Here is a 23334-nt window from a genome sequence, read left to right as displayed (position 1 = left end):
TAGAAAGAAATTAGAAGAAAGAAAAGAGAAATAGGAAAAGAAAAGAAAAAAGAAAAGAAAGGGGACCAACCATAAAGCCCAAATTAAAAAAAATTAGAAAGAAAAAAGCAGAAGAAGAGAAATATAGAAAAGAAATGACAACACAAAATGAACACATCAAAGACACAAGAAAAGAAAAAGTAGAAATAAAAGAAAAATAAAAAAATGGGAAAGAAATAGAAGAAGAAATGACAACAGACATGACCAAAAAAAAAGAAGTGAAAAGAAATAGGAAGGAAAAGAAATAAAGAAAAAAGAAACAAAGAGAGGGGGGAGGAAGAAAAGAAGAAAGAAAAAGGAGTAAAAAAAATAAAAGAAAAAAGAAAGAAATAAGAAAGGAATGGAGAGAAGAAAGAAAATGACACAAATAAATGACAAGAAAAAAAGAAAAAGGAAAGAAAGAAAAGAGAAAAGAAAGAAATAAGGAATAATAGAAGAGAGAAAGGGGGGGGGGAGAAAAAAAAAAAGAGGAAGAAGAAAAGACAATAATAAGAAAGAGAAGAGGAAGAAATAAGAAAGGGAAGAAAATAGAGGGAGAAGAAAAAAATAAGAAGAAAAGAAAAGAAAAAATTAGAGGAAGAAAAAGGAAGAAGAAAAGAAAAAAGAAATGAGAAAAGAAGGAGAGGAAAGAAAATAGAAAGAAAAAGAAAAAGAAAGAAAAAGAAAGAAAATAAGAAAATAAGAAGAAAAGAGAAGAAGAAGAAATAGAAAAAATAGAAAGAAAGAAGAAAAGCAAAGAAAGAAGAATAAAAAGAAAGAGAAAGAGAGAAGAAAAATAAAGAAAAAAGAAAGAAGAAAGAAAGAATAGAACGAGAAGAAATAAGAAAAATAGAAAATAAAAGGAAAAAGAAGAAAATGAGAGAAGACCAAGAAAAAGAGGTATAGAGGTGAGAAGAAAAGGAAGAGAAGATAAGAAAGAAATGGAACCCAAATCCAAATAGAGGAAATGACAAATGACACATGATGAAAATGAAAACAGGAGTTTGAGTACAGCTGTGGTGACGTTCTAACTACTATGACATTCTAACTATGATATAGCTATGGTAACGTTCGTATTATGATCCAACAATGTGACGTTCTAACTATGGGGACATTCCTATTCTGTTCCAACTATGTTGACGTTCTAACTAAAGTGAAGTTCTAACTACTGTGACATACAAACTACTGTGACGTTCTAACTACAGTGACGTTCTAACTACAGTGACGTTCTAACTACAGTGACATACAAACTACTGTGACGTTCTAACTACAGTGGCATTCTAACTACTGTGACGTTCTAACTACAGTGACATACAAACTACTGTGACGTTCTAACTACAGTGGCATTCTAACTACTGTGACGTTCTAACTACAGTGACATACAAACTACTGTGGCGTTCTAACTACTGTGGCGTTCTAACTACTGTGGCGTTCTAACTACTGTGGCGTTCTAACTACAGTGACGGTCTAACTACTGTGGCGTTCTAACTACAGTGACATACAAACTACAGTGGCGTTCTAACTACTGTGGCGTTCTAACTACTGTGGCGTTCTAACTACTGTGGCGTTCTAACTACTGTGGCGTTCTAACTACTGTGGCGTTCTAACTACTGTGGCGTTCTAACTACTGTGAGGTTCTAACTACAGTGACGGTCTAACTACAGTGACGGTCTAACTACAGTGACGGTCTAACTACAGTGACGTTCTAACTACAGTGACATTCTAACTACTGTGGCATTCTAATTACTGTGAGGTTCTAACTACTGTGAGGTTCTAACTACTGTGAGGTTCTAACTACTGTGAGGTTCTAACTACTTTGAGGTTCTAACTATGGTGACATTATAACTATGGTGACATAACTATGTTGACATTATAACTATGGTGACATTATAACTATGGTGACATTATAACTATGGTGACATTATAACTATGGTGACATAACTCTGTTGACATTATAACTCTGGTGACATTATAACAATGTTGACATTATAACTATGGTGACATTATAACTATGGTGACATTATAACTATGGTGAAATTATAACAATGTTGACATTATAACTATGGCGACATTATAACAATGTTGACATTATAACTATGGTGACATTATAACAATGTTGACATTATAACAATGTTGACATTATAAGTATGGCGACATTATAACTATAGTGACATTATAACTATAGTGACATTATAACTATGGTGACATTATAACTATGGTGACATTATAACAATGTTCTTCTTCCTATGGTGGCGTTCTAACGGTGAAGTTGGGTTATGGTTAGATTTAGGGTTACCTTAGGAGCAGGGCTGATAGCCAGAGTGTTCTCTGCCAGCTTCTCCACTAAGGGGTTAACAGGTTCTGTTTCTGGGGGGTGGGTGGCCCTCCAGTAGGCCTCTAGGTAGTCTGCTATGTGCTCACAGGCATCACTCAGCTGGTTCTCATCCAAGATTACGTCATACATCTCCTGCAGGTCAGACAGGGTATTAGTGTCATTCAGACTGAATCCATGTCACTGCTGCTTTACCAGTCCCCTTGGATACCAGTTACTTCAAATAACACTATCTGATAATCAAGTCAAGCACATCTATGATTAGGAGCATGATTTAGACAGGATGGAAAGAAATAACGTAATCTCAGATAACAAGGATTCAGCATGGAGAGGCATAGACCAGGGTTATACAGACCGATACAGGAGGATACAGACAGATAGGAGGAGAAGGGTGCTACAGATTGATACAGGGTGATTAAAAATTATACAGCGTGATACTGACTGCTAGTATGATACAGACTGATGCAGACTGATACAGGGTGATACAGACTGATACAGACTGCTAGTATGATACAGGGTGATACAGACTGGTACAGGGTGATACAGACTGGTACAGGGTGATACAAACTGCTAGTATGATACAGACTGATACAGACTGATACAGGGTGATACAGACTGGTACAGGGTGATACAGACTGATCCAGACTGATACAGACTGCTAGTATGATACAGGGTGATACAGACTGGTACAGGGTGATACAGACTGATACAGACTGATACAGACTGCTAGTATGATACAGGGTGATACAGACTGATACAGGGTGATACAGACTGCTAGTATGATACAGGGTGATACAGACTGATACAGGGTGATACAGACTGGTACAGGGTGATACAGACTGGTACAGGGTGATACAGACTGATACAGACTGATACAGACTGCTAGTATGATACAGGGTGATACAGACTGATACAGGGTGATACAGACTGGTACAGGGTGATACAGACTGATCCAGACTGATACAGACTGCTAGTATGATACAGGGTGATACAGACTGGTACAGGGTGATACAGACTGATACAGACTGATACAGACTGCTAGTATGATACAGGGTGATACAGACTGATACAGGGTGATACAGACTGCTAGTATGATACAGGGTGATACAGACTGATACAGGGTGATACAGACTGGTACAGGGTGATACAGACTGGTACAGGGTGATACAGACTGCTAGTATGATACAGGGTGATACAGACTGATCCAGACTGATACAGACTGCTAGTATGATACAGGGTGATACAGACTGATACAGGGTGATACAGACTGATACAGACTGATAGAGGGTGATACAGACTTATACAGACTGATAGAGGTGGGATACAGACTTATACAGATGGATACAGGGTGCTATAGGCTGATACGAACTGGTACATATTGATGTAGGGGGATACAGACTGATACAGACTGATACAGACTGCTAGTATGATACAGGGGGATACAGACTGGTACAGACTGATACAGGGTGATACAGACTGGTACAGGGTGATGCAGACTGATACAGACTGATAGACCGATACAGGGTGATACAGACTGATACAGGGTGATACAGACTGATGTAGGGGGATACAGACTGATACAGACTGCTAGTATGATACAGGGGGATACAGACTGATACAGGGTGATACAGACTGATGCAGACTGCTAGTATGATACAGACTGATACAGGGTGATAGAGACTGATATAACTGATTCCAGAACTGAAAGATTCCAAAAAGCGGCCAACTCTTTCAGGTCCGGTACCATTGTTGGGCCGCGGGTTTCAAAGGCTACTGGCATTACACACCTGTAACTCTGTTGCAATCCCTTTTATAGATAACTTTGACACCTTCTGGAAACAGTGGATCCTGGCCGATATGAGAGGGAGAAGTGAACCGTGTGAATAGCAGGGTCCATCTGGCTTGCCTGGAGTTAAGGTGTTTGGAGGTGTGGAGATACTCCAAGTTTTTGCGGTCGGTCCACACAATGAACGGATGTTCTGCACCTTCCATCCAGTGCCTCCATTCCTCCAAATCCATCTTCACTGCAAGAAGCTCACAATTCCCCACATCATAGTTTTTCTCCTTGGCATTGAGGCGGTGGGAGAAGAAGACACAGGGATGAAGCTTCAGGTCCAGGGAAGAACGCTGGGACAGGACCGCCCCCACTCCTACATCAGAAGCATCGGCCTCCACCACAAACTGACAGGAAGGGTCAGGATGAACCAAGATGGGAGCTGTGGTGAAGCTGAGTTACTGAGGGGCTGTGAGGTTACCACCATGGTAGGCTGCCTCCCAGACAACCCGCCAACGTTTGGACCCCCTCCATAAGGCCACGAAGCAGTTCCTTGCGTCTACCTTTGGTGGCTCCTTGTGAGGAGATGGCGTTGCGCAGCTGGCCCGGGTCTGATGGGTCAGTCATGGCCAGTTCGTACTATCACGTTTCAGGTAAGACCCAGATGCAGACAACGTTGAAGTAACAACAGTTTATTAATCCAACAGGGGCAGGCAAAAGACAGGTCAAGGGCAGGCAGGGGTCAGTCATCCAGATAGTCAGCCATACCCATATTCTCCTTCCCCTAAATCAAAACCTGATTTTTAAGTCCATATAGTCCGAAGTTCCATATTGCTTAAATAAAAAAAGATGAGTTAATCTTACCCATTTTTTCATTACCATAAATCCAACCTTATTTTAAGTGCACATAGTCCACGGATTCCATACTGCATGAATAAAAAATGAATTATATACATGTTTTAAACAAATGAATCCATAATTATACTGTGTAATGCAATGCAAATACACTGTATATCGGGGAGTACTTCAGCAGGAGGTAGCTATCACTCACAGCCACATTGTAATCTTAGAGTCCCTGAACATTTGGTTATTTACATACAATTTATCGCCCACGAGACAAACATTCTGCTTCTCTGCTCAGATCCTTTAGAAGTGGGGTACAGGGCACGCAGTCTCTCATTTTTAAAGGGGAATTTGCTCATTAATAGAGAACGGTGTGTTCTTCAGTTCCCTACCCTGTTGTAACAATGCATTTTGTAGTGAGTTAGCACTGCTCCGATCGGACGGGGCCTTCCCTCCACTCTGCCACCGAGAAAACGGTGAGCCCTTTGAAAAACTGTTCATCCGTCATCTTGAGATTACGTTTCATGAACACCTTTACTTTTTCCTCCGTTGAATGATAGTTTTCCTTTATTCCCATTCTAAAAATATTATTCTTCATACTTCTGCACTTTAGATCAAGTAATTCAGCTTTCATTATGACAACTCAGCGACACAATGGTAGGGTTTAACTGAGCTGGGCTTGGATCATTGAAATGCGTTGAGTCCAGGAGCTAATATTATTCGGATCCATCAATTCCTGTAGAGCATCTTCTGTTTCCAAAAGGTGTCAAAGTGATCTATAAAAGTCATTCCAACAACAGTAATCTGTTAGCCAGGTGTGTAATGCCAGCAGAGCTACAGTAATCTTTTAGCCAGGTGTGTAATGCCAGCAGAGCTACAGTAATCTGTTAGCCAGGTGTGTAATGCCAGCAGCCGGCTGCATCTTTCAAACCCGCGGCCCAATGATGGTACCGGACCTGTAATAATTCCCCCTTTTTGGAATCTTTCAGTTCCAGAATCAGTTCTTTACTATCCAATTTCAGAAGTAATGCTGTTTGAACCCACGTGGACAACAGCAGAATGGTTGGAAGCAGCCTTGTAATGTCCTGCACTCGTGTTCCAGGACTGAGTTTTTCCACCAAGAACCAGGATGTTTCTTATCATAAAACTGCCGATGACGACAGCCGGTGCAACTGCTGAGGAGGTTTGGCTGTTCTTTCGCAATCCCCTCAAGGACCAAAGGGTGGTGGGGCCCGAGAGCCAGCTGCAGTATCCATTGTGGATGATGAACAGGCGGGAGTCTCAGACAGCCTCACGGTCTGATGAGGGTATGAGCCCTGAGGATAGGAACCCGAGTTAGAAGCCACCAGAGAGGAAGACAGAACAGAGGAACTTCCGGATCCAATCTTGAATTAAAAGCCTCCAGAGCCTCTGGATCCAGTGCAGCAAAGTTGTTTCTAGTGTCTGTCCAGTCCAGGCTTAACATCTCCAAGGAGGCCCCTTTTGCCAGAGGACACTGTTTTTGATTTCCATGTAGCTCCATGGCTGGTTTATAGGATCAAGAACAAGAACTTCCACCAAGTCATCCAGGAGCATTTACATTTTATTTGTCTTTTTTTTTACTTAGCAGACACTCTTATCCAGAGCAACGTACAATAGCAAGTGAATACATTTTCATACGTTTTTCTGGACCCCTGTGGGAATCAAACCCACAACTCTGGTATTGCAAGCACCAGCCACACGGGACCAGGATTCCACCAGCATCCCACCAACTCCATTCTCCAGGCAAGGGGGAGACCCCTTCTGGCAGGGATCCCTGCAGAGTACCGGCCAGTCGGCTGGGGAGAGCCGCCACGGCGGTGACACTTCTACCAGGCCAGAGCGGCGTCCGGCTACTGGGTTGGAAGAGAAAGAAAAAGTAGGTGGGCATGGATTCCCCAGTAGCTTGTGTAGGATTCCCCAGTAGCTTGTGTGGGATTCCCCAGTAGCTTGTGTGGGATTCCCCAGTAGCTTGTGTGGGATTCCCCAGTAGCTTGTGTAGGATTCCCCAGTAGCTTGTGTGGGATTCCCCAGTAGCTTGTGTAGGATTCCCCAGTAGCTCGTGTGGGATTCCCCAGTAGCTCGTGTAGGATTCCCCAGTAGCTCGTGTGGGATTCCCCAGTAGGTTGTGTGGGATTCCCCAGTAGGTTGTGTAGGATTCCCCAGTAGCTTGTGTAGGATTCCCCAGTAGCTTGTGTAGGATTCCCCAGTAGCTTGTGTAGGATTCCCCAGTAGCTTGTGTAGGATTCCCCAGTAGCTTGTGTAGGATTCCCCAGTAGCTTGTGTAGGATTCCCCAGTAGCTTGTGTGGGATTCCCCAGTAGCTTGTGTAGGATTCCCCAGTAGGTTGTGTAGGATTCCCCAGTAGCTTGTGTGGGATTCCCCAGTAGGTTGTGTAGGATTCCCCAGTAGCTTGTGTAGGATTCCCCAGTAGCTTGTGTAGGATTCCCCAGTAGCTTGTGTAGGATTCCCCAGTAGCTTGTGTAGGATTCCCCAGTAGCTTGTGTAGGATTCCCCAGTAGCTTGTGTAGGATTCCCCAGTAGCTTGTGTAGGATTCCCCAGTAGCTTGTGTAGGATTCCCCAGTAGCTTGTGTGGGATTCCCCAGTAGCTTGTGTAGGATTCCCCAGTAGCTTGTGTAGGATTCCCCAGTAGCTTGTGTGGGATTCCCCAGTAGCTTGTGTAGGATTCCCCAGTAGCTTGTGTAGGATTCCCCAGTAGCTTATGTAGGAATCCCCAGTAGGTTGTGTAGGATTCCCCAGTAGGTTGTGTAGGATTCCCCAGTAGCTTGTGTAGGATTCCCCAGTAGCTTGTGTAGGATTCCCCAGTAGCTTGTGTAGGATTCCCCAGTAGCTTGTGTAGGATTCCCCAGTAGGTTGTGTAGGATTCCCCAGTAGGTTGTGTAGGATTCCCCAGTAGCTTGTGTAGGATTCCCCAGTAGCTTGTGTAGGATTCCCCAGTAGGTTGTGTAGGATTCCCCAGTAGGTTGTGTAGGATTCCCCAGTAGGTTGTGTAGGATTCCCCAGTAGGTTGTGTAGGTTTGCTACCTGTTTGCTAAGAGTAGGCACTTTGCCCCTGTAGTCCTCTGCAAGCAAATAGTCGCTACATTGAAAGTCTGGGCGGTCCACATTGTCCCGGAATAAAGCAACGATGTGTATGGCATTGTGTCGGCGAGCGGTTTGCTGATGTCAACGTTGTGAACAGAGTGCCCCATGGTGGCGGTGGGGTTATGGAATGTATAAGGTATAAGCTACGAACAATGAACACAATTACATTTTTATCGATGTCAATTTGAATGCACAGAGATGCCGTGATGAGATCCTGAGGCCCATTGTCATGCCATTCATCATCCGCCGCCATCACCTCATGTTTCAGCATGAACGGCGCCATGTCGCAAGGATCTGTACACTTCCTGGAAGCTGAAAATGTCCCAGTTCTTCCATGGCCTGCATAGAGCCTGATAAACTCTATGCAAATGAGATGTGTTGTGCTGCATGAGGCAAATAGTGGTCACACCAGAAACTGACTGGTTTTCTGATCCACGCCCCTACCTTTGTTTAAGGTACAGTATCTGTCACCAACAAATGCATATCTGTATTCCCAGTCATGTGAAATCCATAGATTAGGGCCTAATGAATTTATTTCAATTGACTGATTTCATTACATGAACTGTAACTCAGTAAAATCTTAGAAATTGTTGCATGTTGCATTTATATTTTTGTTCTGTATATATAAAGAGTAAAAAGGAATTGGTTCCAATACTGACCCCTGCGGTCCACATTGTGTAACATCCAGGACGTTACACTTGACACCTTTAGAAATCACACAATGTATCCTGTCTGACAGATCATTCTCAAACCACTTGCAAGAAGCCTGATCCAGGTCTATTTCAATCAACCTTTGAATGACAAAGTAATGGTCAAAAGTGTGTCCAGGTTAAAAACCAGACTGCATTGCTTGCTGTTTGGGGTTTTATGCTGGGTTTCTGTATAAGCACTTTGTGACATCTGCTGATGTAAAAAGGGCTTCATAAATACATTTGATTTGATTACATTTTGACAACTGGTGCACATTTAAAATGGAATGAGAAGTTTAAAAAGTTCTTAGCTGAGAGTTGGCCAGAGTTCTTAGCTGAGTTTGCCATGATACACGCAGGATCAAAAAGCTAAATAGCAGATATCATCTGTTATCCAGATAGAATCAACACTCAGGCTGGTACTGTCATGGTCATATAGAAAATTCACAAAAAGGACACAGGGCTGGTTAGGGTGAGGGTAAGGTTTGGGTTAGGGTTAGGGTTAGGGTTAGGGTTATTACGGTTAGGTTAGGGTTATGGTTATTATGGTTAGGGTTAAGGTTACTCTCAACATGGGACACTGGGACAGTTAGGGGAGGGTAATCTTTGGGTTAGGGTTATTATGGTAGGGTTATGGTTATTATGGTTAGGGTTAAGGTTACTCTCAACATGGGACACTGGGACAGTTAGGGGAGGGTAATCTTTGGGTTAGGGTTATTATGGTAGGGTTATGGTTATTATGGTTAGGGTTAAGGTTACTCTCAACATGGGACACTGGGACAGTTAGGGGAGGGTAAGCTTTGGGTTAGGGTTATTATGGTAGGGTTATGGTTGTTGTGATTAGGTTACTCTCACCGTTGGGCACTGGGCCAGCTTGTCTGCAGCCACCATCTGGACATTGAGATGCTTGGTCTGAGACTTGCCCCTGGTCTTGATCAGCCTTGATAACACCTGGACAACAGAAGACAAGAGGTAGAGAGGAAGAGCAGAAGAGACCGAGGGTGAAATTAACATATACAACCTATCTTTAATGTATAGAACCGTTACCACCCCAGCTGTATAGAACCGTTACCACCCCAGCTGTATGGAACCTTTACCACCCCAGCTGTATGGAACCGTTACCACCCCAGCTGTATGGAACCGTTACCAGCCCAGCTGTATGGAACCGTTACCAGCCCAGCTGTATGGAACCGTTACCAGCCCAGCTGTATGGAACCGTTACCAGCCCAGCTGTATGGAACCGTTACCAGCCCAGCTGTATGGAACCGTTACCAGCCCAGCTGTATGGAACCGTTACCAGCCCAGCTGTATGGAACCGTTACCAGCAAAGCTGTATGGAACCGTTACCAGCCCAGCTGTATGGAACCGTTACCAGCCCAGCTGTATGGAACCGTTACCAGCCCAGCTGTATGGACCCGTTACCAGCCCAGCTGTATGGACCCGTTACCAGCCCAGCTGTATGGACCCGTTACCAGCCCAGCTGTATGGACCCGTTACCAGCCCAGCTGTATGGACCCGTTACCAGCCCAGCTGTATGGACCCGTTACCAGCCCAGCTGTATGGACCCGTTACCAGCCCAGCTGTATGGACCCGTTACTACCCCAGCTGTATGGACCCGTTACTACCCCAGCTGTATGGACCCGTTACTACCCCAGCTGTATGGACCCGTTACTACCCCAGCTGTATGGACCCGTTACTACCCCAGCTGTATGGACCCGTTACTACCCCAGCTGTATGGACCCGTTACTACCCCAGCTGTATGGACCCGTTACTACCCCAGCTGTATGGACCCGTTACTACCCCAGCTGTATGGACCCGTTACTACCCCAGCTGTATGGACCCGTTACTACCCCAGCTGTATGGACCCGTTACTACCCCAGCTGTATGGACCCGTTACTACCCCAGCTGTATGGACCCGTTACTACCCCAGCTGTATGGACCCGTTACTACCCCAGCTGTATGGACCCGTTACTACCCCAGCTGTATGGACCCGTTACTACCCCAGCTGTATGGACCCGTTACTACCCCAGCTGTATGGACCCGTTACTACCCCAGCTGTATGGACCCGTTACTACCCCAGCTGTATGGACCCGTTACTACCCCAGCTGTATGGACCCGTTACTACCCCAGCTGTATGGACCCGTTACTACCCCAGCTGTATGGACCCGTTACTACCCCAGCTGTATGGACCCGTTACTACCCCAGCTGTATGGACCCGTTACTACCCCAGCTGTATGGACCCGTTACTACCCCAGCTGTATGGACCCGTTACTACCCCAGCTGTATGGACCCGTTACTACCCCAGCTGTATGGACCCGTTACTACCCCAGCTGTATGGACCCGTTACTACCCCAGCTGTATGGACCCGTTACTACCCCAGCTGTATGGACCCGTTACTACCCCAGCTGTATGGACCCGTTACTACCCCAGCTGTATGGACCCGTTACTACCCCAGCTGTATGGACCCGTTACTACCCCAGCTGTATGGACCCGTTACTACCCCAGCTGTATGGACCCGTTACTACCCCAGCTGTATGGACCCGTTACTACCCCAGCTGTATGGACCCGTTACTACCCCAGCTGTATGGACCCGTTACTACCCCAGCTGTATGGACCCGTTACTACCCCAGCTGTATGGACCCGTTACTACCCCAGCTGTATGGACCCGTTACTACCCCAGCTGTATGGACCCGTTACTACCCCAGCTGTATGGACCCGTTACTACCCCAGCTGTATGGACCCGTTACTACCCCAGCTGTATGGACCCGTTACTACCCCAGCTGTATGGACCCGTTACTACCCCAGCTGTATGGACCCGTTACTACCCCAGCTGTATGGACCCGTTACTACCCCAGCTGTATGGACCCGTTACTACCCCAGCTGTATGGACCCGTTACTACCCCAGCTGTATGGACCCGTTACTACCCCAGCTGTATGGACCCGTTACTACCCCAGCTGTATGGACCCGTTACTACCCCAGCTGTATGGACCCGTTACTACCCCAGCTGTATGGACCCGTTACTACCCCAGCTGTATGGACCCGTTACTACCCCAGCTGTATGGACCCGTTACTACCCCAGCTGTATGGACCCGTTACTACCCCAGCTGTATAGACCCGTTACTACCCCAGCTGTATAGACCCGTTACTACCCCAGCTGTATAGACCCGTTACTACCCCAGCTGTATAGACCCGTTACTACCCCAGCTGTATAGACCCGTTACTACCCCAGCTGTATAGACCCGTTACTACCCCAGCTGTATAGACCCGTTACTACCCCAGCTGTATAGACCCGTTACTACCCCAGCTGTATAGACCCGTTACTACCCCAGCTGTATAGACCCGTTACTACCCCAGCTGTATAGACCCGTTACTACCCCAGCTGTATAGACCCGTTACTACCCCAGCTGTATAGACCCGTTACTACCCCAGCTGTATAGACCCGTTACTACCCCAGCTGTATAGACCCGTTACTACCCCAGCTGTATAGACCCGTTACTACCCCAGCTGTATAGACCCGTTACTACCCCAGCTGTATAGACCCGTTACTACCCCAGCTGTATAGAACCGTTACTACCCCAGCTGTATAGAACCGTTACTACCCCAGCTGTATAGAACCGTTACTACCCCAGCTGTATAGAACCGTTACTACCCCAGCTGTATAGAACCGTTACTACCCCAGCTGTATAGAACCGTTACTACCCCAGCTGTATAGAACCGTTACTACCCCAGCTGTATAGAACCGTTACTACCCCAGCTGTATAGAACCGTTACTACCCCAGCTGTATAGAACCGTTACTACCCCAGCTGTATAGAACCGTTACTACCCCAGCTGTATAGAACCGTTACTACCCCAGCTGTATAGAACCGTTACTACCCCAGCTGTATAGAACCGTTACTACCCCAGCTGTATAGAACCGTTACTACCCCAGCTGTATAGAACCGTTACTACCCCAGCTGTATAGAACCGTTACTACCCCAGCTGTATAGAACCGTTACTACCCCCGCTGTATAGAACCGTTACTACCCCAGCTGTATAGAACCGTTACTACCCCAGCTGTATAGAACCGTTACTACCCCAGCTGTATAGAACCGTTACTACCCCGCTGTATAGAACCGTTACTACCCCCGCTGTATAGAACCGTTACTACCCCCGCTGTATAGAACCGTTACTACCCCCGCTGTATAGAACCGTTACTACCCCCGCTGTATAGAACCGTTACTACCCCCGCTGTATAGAACCGTTACTACCCCCGCTGTATAGAACCGTTACTACCCCCGCTGTATAGAACCGTTACTACCCCCGCTGTATAGAACCGTTACTACCCCCGCTGTATAGAACCGTTACTACCCCCGCTGTATAGAACCGTTACTACCCCCGCTGTATAGAACCGTTACTACCCCCGCTGTATAGAACCGTTACTACCCCCGCTGTATAGAACCGTTACTACCCCCGCTGTATAGAACCGTTACTACCCCCGCTGTATAGAACCGTTACTACCCCCGCTGTATAGAACCGTTACTACCCCCGCTGTATAGAACCGTTACTACCCCCGCTGTATAGAACCGTTACTACCCCCGCTGTATAGAACCGTTACTACCCCCGCTGTATAGAACCGTTACTACCCCCGCTGTATAGAACCGTTACTACCCCCGCTGTATAGAACCGTTACTACCCCCGCTGTATAGAACCGTTACTACCCCGCTGTATAGAACCGTTACTACCCCCGCTGTATAGAACCGTTACTACCCCCGCTGTATAGAACCGTTACTACCCCCGCTGTATAGAACCGTTACTACCCCCGCTGTATAGAACCGTTACTACCCCCGCTGTATAGAACCGTTACTACCCCCGCTGTATAGAACCGTTACTACCCCCGCTGTATAGAACCGTTACTACCCCCGCTGTATAGAACCGTTACTACCCCCGCTGTATAGAACCGTTACTACCCCCGCTGTATAGAACCGTTACTACCCCCGCTGTATAGAACCGTTACTACCCCAGCTGTATAGAACCGTTACTACCCCCGCTGTATAGAACCGTTACTACCCCCGCTGTATAGAACCGTTACTACCCCCGCTGTATAGAACCGTTACTACCCCCGCTGTATAGAACCGTTACTACCCCCGCTGTATAGAACCGTTACTACCCCCGCTGTATAGAACCGTTACTACCCCAGCTGTATAGAACCGTTACTACCCCAGCTGTATAGAACCTTTACTACTTTACTACCCCAGCTGTATAGAACCGTTACTACCCCAGCTGTATAGAACCGTTACTACCCCAGCTGTATAGAACCGTTACTACCCCCGCTGTATAGAACCTTTACTACCCCCGCTGTATAGAACCTTTACTACCCCAGCTGTATAGATCCGTTACTACCCCCGCTGTATAGAACCTTTACTACCCCCGCTGTATAGAACCGTTACTACCCCCGCTGTATAGAACCGTTACTACCCCAGCTGTATAGAACCGTTACTACCCCAGCTGTATAGAACCGTTACTACCCCAGCTGTATAGAACCGTTACTACCCCAGCTGTATAGAACCTTTACTATCCCAGCTGTATAGAACCTTTACTACCCCAGCTGTATAGAACCGTTACTACCCCAGCTGTATAGAACCGTTACTACCCCAGCTGTATAGAACCGTTACTACCCCAGCTGTATAGAACCGTTACTACCCCAGCTGTATAGAACCGTTACTACCCCAGCTGTATAGAACCGTTACTACCCCAGCTGTATAGAACCTTTACTACCCCAGCTGTATAGAACCTTTACTACCCCAGCTGTATAGAACCGTTACTACCCCAGCTGTATAGAACCTTTACTACCCCAGCTGTATAGAACCTTTACTACCCCAGCTGTATAGAACCGTTACTACCCCAGCTGTATAGAACCGTTACTACCCCAGCTGTATAGAACCTTTACTACCCCAGCTGTATAGAACATTTACTACCCCAGCTGTATAGAACCTTTACTACCCCAGCTGTATAGAACATTTACTACCCCAGCTGTATAGAACCGTTACTACCCCAGCTGTATAGAACCTTTACTATCCCAGCTGTATTTCTATTCATTATGGATCGCCATTCTTCCTGGGGTCCAGCAAAAATTAAGGCAGTTTATACAATTTTAAAACATTACCATACATTCAGACTGTGTGCCCTAAGGCCCCCACTACCACATAAATACAGTACAAAATCCATGTGTACATGTGTGTATAGTGCTTATGCTATCGCGTGTGTGTGTGTGTGTGTGTGTGTGTGTGTGTGTGTGTGTGTCTGTGTGTGTGTGTGTGTGTGTGTGTGTGCCTATGTTGGTGTTGCTTCACAGTCCCCACTGTTCCATAAGTAGGTTAAGGGGCAGCAGGTAGCCTAGCGTTGTTGTCCCGCCCTGGCCATAGAGAGGCTTTTATTCTCTATTTTGGTTAGGCCAGGGTGTGACTAGGGTGGGCATTCTAGTTTCTTTATTTCTATGTTTTCTATTTCTTTGTGTTTGGCCGGGTGTGGTTCTCAATCAGAGGCAGCTGTCTATCGTTGTCTCTGATTGAGAACCATACTTAGGTATCCCTTTTTTCCACCTGTCTTTGTGGGAAGTTGACTTTTGTTTAGGGCACATAGCCTTAAGCTTCACGGTTTGTTTTTGTTTCTTGTTTTGTTCGGCGTCTTTTTTTCCAAATAAAGAGAAAATGTACGATTACCACGCTGCACCTTGGTCCTCTTCTTTTAACGGCTGTGACAGGAAGGTTTTAATTGTTATAGTGGATACAACATCACCGATGCACTTGCTAATAAACTCGCTCACCTAGTCAGCATATACGTCAAGGTTATTGTCTGAGGCTACCCGGAACATATCCCACTCCACGTGATCGAAACAATCTTGAAGCATGGAATCCGATTGGTCAGACTAGCATTGAATAGACCTGAGCACGGGCGTTTCCTGTTTTAGTTTCTGTCTATAGGCTGGGAGCAACAAAATGGTGTCACGTGTGCTCCCTCTCCGGCCTCTAGGTCACCAGGCTGCTCGTTAGGGCACACACCTGTCACCAGCATTACGCGAATAATGACACTCACCTGGACTCCATCACCTCCTTGATTACCTGCCCTTTATTTGTCACTCCCTTTGATTTCTTCCCCATTCGTCATTGTTGCTGTTTCATGTCAGTGCGCTGTTTGTGTTTCTTGTTTTGTTCATTTATTTATCAAATGTATTCACTCCCTGAACTTGCTTCCCGACTCTCAGCGCACATCGTTACAGAATGACGACTCAACAAAGGGAAGCATCAGGGAGTGTTTTTGTGTTGGAGGCTATGTCAGGTCCTGGTGTTGGAGCCGGAGCTACCTGGGAGGCCTCAGCCGGTTTGTAGGCTCCCATGCCTAAGCTGGGTGAACAGGTTCCCGTGCCTCAACCGAGGCAACCGGGGCGGTCTCAGCTGGCTCATCTTGCTCTCACTCCTCAGCCGGTTCATCAGGTTTCTGCGCCTCAGCGGAGGCGACCTGTCTACTCCAGGTCCCCGGGATCGTCATCTTGGTCGGCGTCCTGCGGCTGGAGCCGCGCGGGAGGGGGTACTGTCACATGTGCTCCCTCTCCGGCTTCTAGGTCACCAGGCTGCTCGTTAGGGTGCACACCTGTCACCAGAATTACGCGCATAATGACACTCACCTGGACTCCATCACCTCCTTGATTACCTGCCCTTTATTTGTATGTATTCACTCCCTGAACTTGCTTCCCGACTCTCAGCGCACATCGTTATAAATGGAGTCATGGTCAATGATAAGTCATTGTCTCAACGCAGCCTTATAATGCTGTGAAAGGATCCAGGATCCTACACGATTTGGGTGGATCATCCTCCTTATAAAACGTGTTTTGTTCCCAAAAGGTATTGAAATTGTCAACAAAATTTACTCCCATTGAGCTGCAATAATCACGTAGCAGTTGTGAAGAGAAAGAATCCTGCCAAAGCACTCAATGCCACGATTCAGAGACGTCACAGGGCCAGATATGATGGGTATTTTATTCATGTCTAGCAGAGAGTCAATCAGCTCTTTGAAATCCAGTTTCAACTGTTCAGAACTGCCCTCATAATGTCATTAAAACCCACATGGACTATGATAGAATTGATTTCCATGTCCTGGCATAGTACATTCAGGAGCAGCTTAGTAATGCAATTTACTCGAGCTCCGGGATAGGACATTGTTTTTGCACCGGGAACGGTCACATTTCTTACCATGGAGCTTCCCAGCATCACGGCTGGCGAGAAGGACGAGGAAATCCGCCACTCCGACGCTTCTCAGGAGAACCCTTTATGGACAGGCGTAAGGCAGGATAACTTGAACCCGTTGCTCCCGACGCCTGTGGCCTCCGACAGATGGAGAAGCCCCACTTGATCCAGAGCAGGGACGGAAGGTTGTCGACATCAACTTCGTAGTTGTAGGCACTGCGATCGCAGATACAGGCACCCCCAGCGACAAAGGTACAGGAAGATCAGGCTCCAGGACGGCAAAACTATTCGCTGTTTGTACAGCTCTCCGGGCCTCTCGTTGGGAGTGTAGATTGCTTTGCGGGAAGTCTCTTTGGCTTCCACGGCTCGTGACATGCGACCATTGTTGATTGTCTTGCTTCTCTTGCTGTGCTCCTTCGACTCCGCTATCAGATGGGGGAGCTCCGGGCAACACCGACCAGTCGGATAACAACAAACGACAAGGCGGAGATGCATCCAACAAGAGCGAACGCCGTCCAGCCACCAGCGTAGAAAATTTAAACATTCCACTCTGAGTTTTCCCCAGTTTCTTACGTAGGCTGGCAATCTGCGTTATCAATGAAGCCACCCCAAGCCTATAATCCTCGGCAAGTAAATAATTGCCGCAATGGAACTCCGAGTGGTCCGGTTTTTCCCGAAACAAAGCCTAATAGATACAGCTCCTACAGCGCTGGAACCATTCATTTATTTCTCCAGACAGAGGGCTCCATTACAAAACTCATCTAGTACCAACTACGTTAGCTTGATGGCTAACAGCTTAGCGTCTCAGTCAAGCAGGCTTCAACCTGTCTGTTCGGAATCCATGCAAAAACAACATCTGTATTCGTATTTAATGAATATCGGTTTTGTTTCAATCAAAAATATCAAACCGAGTGTTTACCAGCATACAATGTTCAGCTGCGCATTCTGATGACGTGGATTGAATCGTTGCATGAAAGAACAGGACCAAAGCGCAGCGTGGTAAGCGTACATTTTCCCTTTATTTAAAATGATGCCAACAAAACAATAAACCATACAAAAACGACCTTGAAGCTTAAGGGCTATAGTGCCACAAACAAATACAACTACCTACCATGAAAGGAGGACAAAGGGCTACCTAATATGGTTCTTAATCGGAGACAACGATAGACAGCTGTCCCTGACTGAGAACCATACCCGGCCAAAACATAGAACCATAAAATCATAGAAAACAAAACAGAATGCCCACCCCAAATCACACCCTGACCAAGCCAAATAGAAACATAAAAAGGCTCTCTAAGGTCAGGGCGTGACAGTTGCAGTGTTCTAGCGTTGGGGCTGTGTGTGATGCTGTATGGAGTTTGTGTAGAACCTTTAGGAGGTTGCCGTTTTAGAAACTTTACTAACCCAGCTGTGAGCAACCTTTACAAACCCAGCTGTATGGAACATTTACTAACCCAGCTGCATCAAACTTTTTACGAAACTAGCTGTGTAGAACCTTTACTAACCAAGATGTCAGGAACCTTTACTAACCCAGCGTTATTGAAAATGTATAAACCCAGCAGTATAGAATATTTTACTGACCCAGCTGTGTAGAACCTTTGCTAACCCAACTGTCAGGAACCTTTACTAACCCAGCTCTCAGGAACCTTTACTAACCCAGCGTCAGGAACCTTTACTAACCCAGCTGTGAGGAACCTTTAGTGACCCAGATGTGAGGAACCTTTAGTGACCCAGCTGTGAGGAACCTTTAGTAACCCAGCTGTGAGGAACCTTTAGTAACCTGGCTGTATAAAGACGTAACTAACCCAGCTGTACAGAACCTTTACCAAGCCAGCTGTGAAGAACCTTTACTAACCCAGCTGTGAGGAACCTTTAGTAAACCAGCTGTCAGGAACCTTTACTAACCCAGGTGAGGTGAATAGAACCATTACTAACCAAGCTGAATATAACCTTTACTAACCCAGGTGAATAGAACCTTTACTAATCCAGGTGAATAGATCATTTTCTAACCAAGCTGAATAGAACCTTTACTTACCCAGGTGAATAGAACATTTACTAACCCAGGTGAATAGATCATGTTGTAACCAAGCTGAATAGAACCTTTACTAACCCATGTGAATAGAACCTTTACTAACCCATGTGAATAGATCATTTTCTAACCAAGCTGAATAGAACCTTTACTTACCCAGGTGAATAGATCATTTTCTAACCAAGCTGAATAGAACCTTTACTTACCCAGGTGAATAGAACATTTACTAACCCAGGTGAATAGATCATGTTGTAACCAAGCTGAATAGAACCTTTACTAACCCATGTGAATAGAACCTTTACTAACCCATGTGAATAGATCATTTTCTAACCAAGCTGAATAGAACCTTTACCAACTCAGCTGTATATAATCTATACTAACCCAGTTATATAGAACCTTTGAATAACCCAGCTGTGAAGAACCTTTACTAACTGTCACGCCCTGGCCTTAGTTATCTTTGTTTTCTTTATTATTTTAGTTAGGTCAGGGTGTGACATGGGGGATGTTGGTGTGTTTTTGTCTAGTCAAGGGTGTTTGTAGTGTCTAGGGGGTTTTGGTAGAGTTTATGGGGTTGTGTTCAGTGTAGGTGTTTAGGTATGTCTATGGTTGCCTGAGTGGTTCTCAATCAGAGACAGCTGTCTATCGTTGTATCTGATTTGGAGCCATATTTAAGGCAGCCATAGGCATTAGGCAGGTTGTGGGTAATTGTCTATGTCTAAACGTTAGTAGCTTGTGTCTGCACTTTCGTTTTGTTTTGTAGCTTCACGGTCGTTTGTTGTTTTTTGTTAGTTTGTAAAAGTGTTTCGTTTCGTGTTCATCTTCGTCAATAAAAAAGGAAGATGAATTCGTATCACGCTGCGCCTTGGTCCACTTCTTCCACATCAAGACCTTCCCTGTAGACCTGACCAGTATTATAATAGACCTGGCCTTGGTCCTCTCTTCCACATCAAGACGATCGTGACACTAACCCAACTGTGAGGAACCTTTACTAACCCAGCTGACAGGAACCTTTACTAACCCAACTGTGAGGAACCTTTACTAACCCAGCTGTCAGGAACCTTTACTAACCCAGCTGACAGGAACCTTTACTAACCCAGGTGTGAGGAACCTTTACTAACCCAGCTGTGAGGAACCTTTACTAACCCAGCTGTCAGGAACCATTACTATACCAGCTGTCAGGAACCTTTACTAACCCAGCTGTCAGGAACCATTACTATACCAGCTGTCAGGAACCATTACTAACCCAGCTGTCAGGAACCATTACTATACCAGCTGTGAGGAACCTTTACTAACCCAGCTGTCAGGAACCTTTACTAACCCAGCTGTCAGGAACCATTACTATACCAGCTGTCAGGAACCTTTACTAACCCAGCTGTGAGGAACCTTTACTAACCCAGCTGTGAGGAACCTTTACTAACCCAGCTGTGAGGAACCTTTACTAACCCAGCTGTCAGGAACCTTTACTAACCCAGCTGTCAGGAACCTTTACTAACCCAGCTGTCAGGAACCTTTACTAACCCAGCTGTGAGGAACCTTTACCAACCCAGCTGTGAAGACCTTTACCAACCCAGCTGTGAAGACCTTTACTAACCCAGCTGTGAAGACCTTTACTAACCCAGCTGTCAGTAACCTTTACTAACCCAGCTGTCAGGAACCTTTACTAACCCAGTTGTCAGGAACCTTTACTAACCCAGCTGTGAAGACCTTTACTAACCCAGCTGTGAAGACATTTACTAACCCAGCTGTCAGGAACCTTTACTAACCCAGTTGTCAGGAACCTTTACTAACCCAGTTGTCAGGAACCTTTACTAACCCAGCTGTGAAGACCTTTACTAACCCAGCTGTGAAGACATTTACTAACCCAGCTGTCAGGAACCTTTACTAACCCAGCTGTCAGGAATCTTTACTAAACCAGCTGTGAAGACATTTACTAATCCAGCTGTCAGGAACCTTTACTAACCCAGCTGTGAGGAACATTTACTAACCCAGCTGGCAGGAACCTTTACCAACCCAGCTGTCAGGAACCTTTACTAACCCAGCTGTCAGGAACCTTTACTAACCCAGCTGTCAGGAACCTTTACTAACCCAGCTGTCAGGAACCTTTACTAACCCAGCTGTCAGGAACCTTTACTAACCTAGCTGTGAAGACCTTTACTAACCCAGCTGTGAGTAACCTTTACTAACCCAGCTGTGAGGAACATTTACTAACCCAGCTGTCAGGAACCTTTACTAACCCAGCTGTGAGGAACCTTTACTAACCCAGCTGTGAGGAACCTTTACTAACCCAGCTGTGAGGAACCTTTACTAACCCAGCTGTCAGGAACCTTTACTAACCCAGCTGTCAGGAACCTTTACTAACCCAGCTATGAAGACCTTTACTAACCCAGCTATGAAGACCTTTACTAACCCAGCTGTGAGTAACCTTTACTAACCCAGCTGTGAGGAACATTTACTAACCCAGCTGTCAGGAACCTTTACTAACCCAGCTGTGAGGAACATTTACTAACCCAGCTGTCAGGAACCTTTACTAACCCAGCTGTGAGGAACATTTACTAACCCAGCTGTCAGGAACCTTTACTAATCCAGCTGTGATGAACCTTTACTAACCCATCTGTGATGAACCTTTACTAACCCAGCTGTGAGTAACCTTTACTAACCCAGCTGTGAGGAACATTTACTAACCCAGCTGTCAGGAACCTTTACTGATCCAGCTGTCAGGAACCTTTACTAACCCATCTGTGAGGAACCTTTACTAACCCAGCTGTGAGGAACCTTTACTAACCCAGCTGTGAGGAACCTTTACTAACCCAGCTGTCAGGAACCTTTACTAACCCAGCTGTCAGGAACCTTTACTAACCCAGTTGTCAGGAACCTTTACTAACCCAGCTGTCAGGAACCTTTACTAACCCAGCTGTGAAAAACATTTGAATTACCGATCTGTGAAAACCTTTACCAACTTAGCTGTAATGAACCTTTCCTAACCCAGCTGTACAGAATCTTTACCAACCCAGCTGTATAACAAATGTACTAACACAGCTTTATAGAACCTTTTACTAACCTAGATGTGAAGTATATTTACTAACTCAGCTATAAAGGACCTTTACTAACCCAGCTTTGAGGAACCTTTACTAACCCAGCTGTGTGGAACCTTTACTAACCCAGCTGTGTGGTACCTTTACTAACCCAGCTTTGAGGAACCTTACCTTGGGGGAGGAGACCTTGATGTAGACCAGGATGGGGGCCAGCGATGTTTTAGATAGCTGTATTGGGTGGTTCACTGTGTCTGCATCCAGCACCACCAGTTGTAGGCTCCGGGCTAGCTCAAAGATCCGCTCCACCTCCCCCTGGATTTGGGCTGCAGAGACATGGAGCATGCTGTTCACTAAAACCTCCAACAATTAACCCTCTAAACAAACCCTAACCCTTCTAAACAAGCCCTGACATATCTAAATGTTATAAGATAAATGATCACATCTACGGTGTCCTTTTATACAGCACAGTCTAGAGCAGAGGTTTTCAAAGTGTGAGACACTTCCCAGGGGTGTGCCAAAGAGTTTCAAGGAATGTGTGAAAGGAAAGACAAGTCAAACTGTATTCGGTTCTCCAATAAATGAAATAACATAAAGCCTGTTTATAGTTACAATCATGGGGGAAACACACATTTAACCTTTTAACTAGGCAAGTCAGTTAAATTTAAGAAGCCATTGCCACTTTAAAAAGCCATTGCCACTTTAAAAAGCCATTGCCACTTTAAAAAGCCATTGCCACTTTAAAAAGCCATTGCCACTTTAAAAAGCCATTGCCACTTTAAAAAGCCATTGCCACTTTAAGAAGCCCGTGCCACTTTAAGAAGCCCGTGCCACTTTAAGAAGCCCGTGCCACTTTAAGAAGACCGTGCCACTTTAAGAAGACCGTGCCACTTTAAGAAGACCGTGCCACTTTAAGAAGACCGTGCCACTTTAAGAAGACCGTGCCACTTTAAGAAGACCGTGCCACTTTAAGAAGACCGTGCCACTTTAAGAAGACCGTGCCACTTTAAGAAGACCGTGCCACTTTAAGAAGACCGTGCCACTTTAAGAAGCCAGAGCCACTTTAAGAAGCCAGAGCCACTTTAAGAAGCCAGAGCCACTTTAAAAAGCCAGTGCCACTTTAAGAAGCCAGAGCCACTTTAAGAAGCCAGAGCCACTTTAAGAAGCCAGAGCCACTTTAAGAAGCCAGAGCCACTTTAAGAAGCCAGTGCCACTTTAAGAAGCCAGTGCCACTTTAAGAAGCCAGTGCCACTTTAAGAAGCCCGTTCCACTTTAA

At 45.8% G+C, this 23334-nt stretch overlaps 1 pseudogene; it reads right to left on the bottom strand.

The window, feature by feature from the left end:
* Positions 1-23334, bottom strand: part of LOC120019961 — a 129954-nt pseudogene that overhangs the window by 30788 nt on the left and 75832 nt on the right.

The sequence above is a fragment of the Salvelinus namaycush genome, chromosome 25, assembly GCF_016432855.1.
Source record: "Salvelinus namaycush isolate Seneca chromosome 25, SaNama_1.0, whole genome shotgun sequence".
NCBI lineage: Eukaryota > Metazoa > Chordata > Actinopteri > Salmoniformes > Salmonidae > Salvelinus > Salvelinus namaycush.
This window is presented reverse-complemented; position numbering and strand designations above follow the sequence as displayed.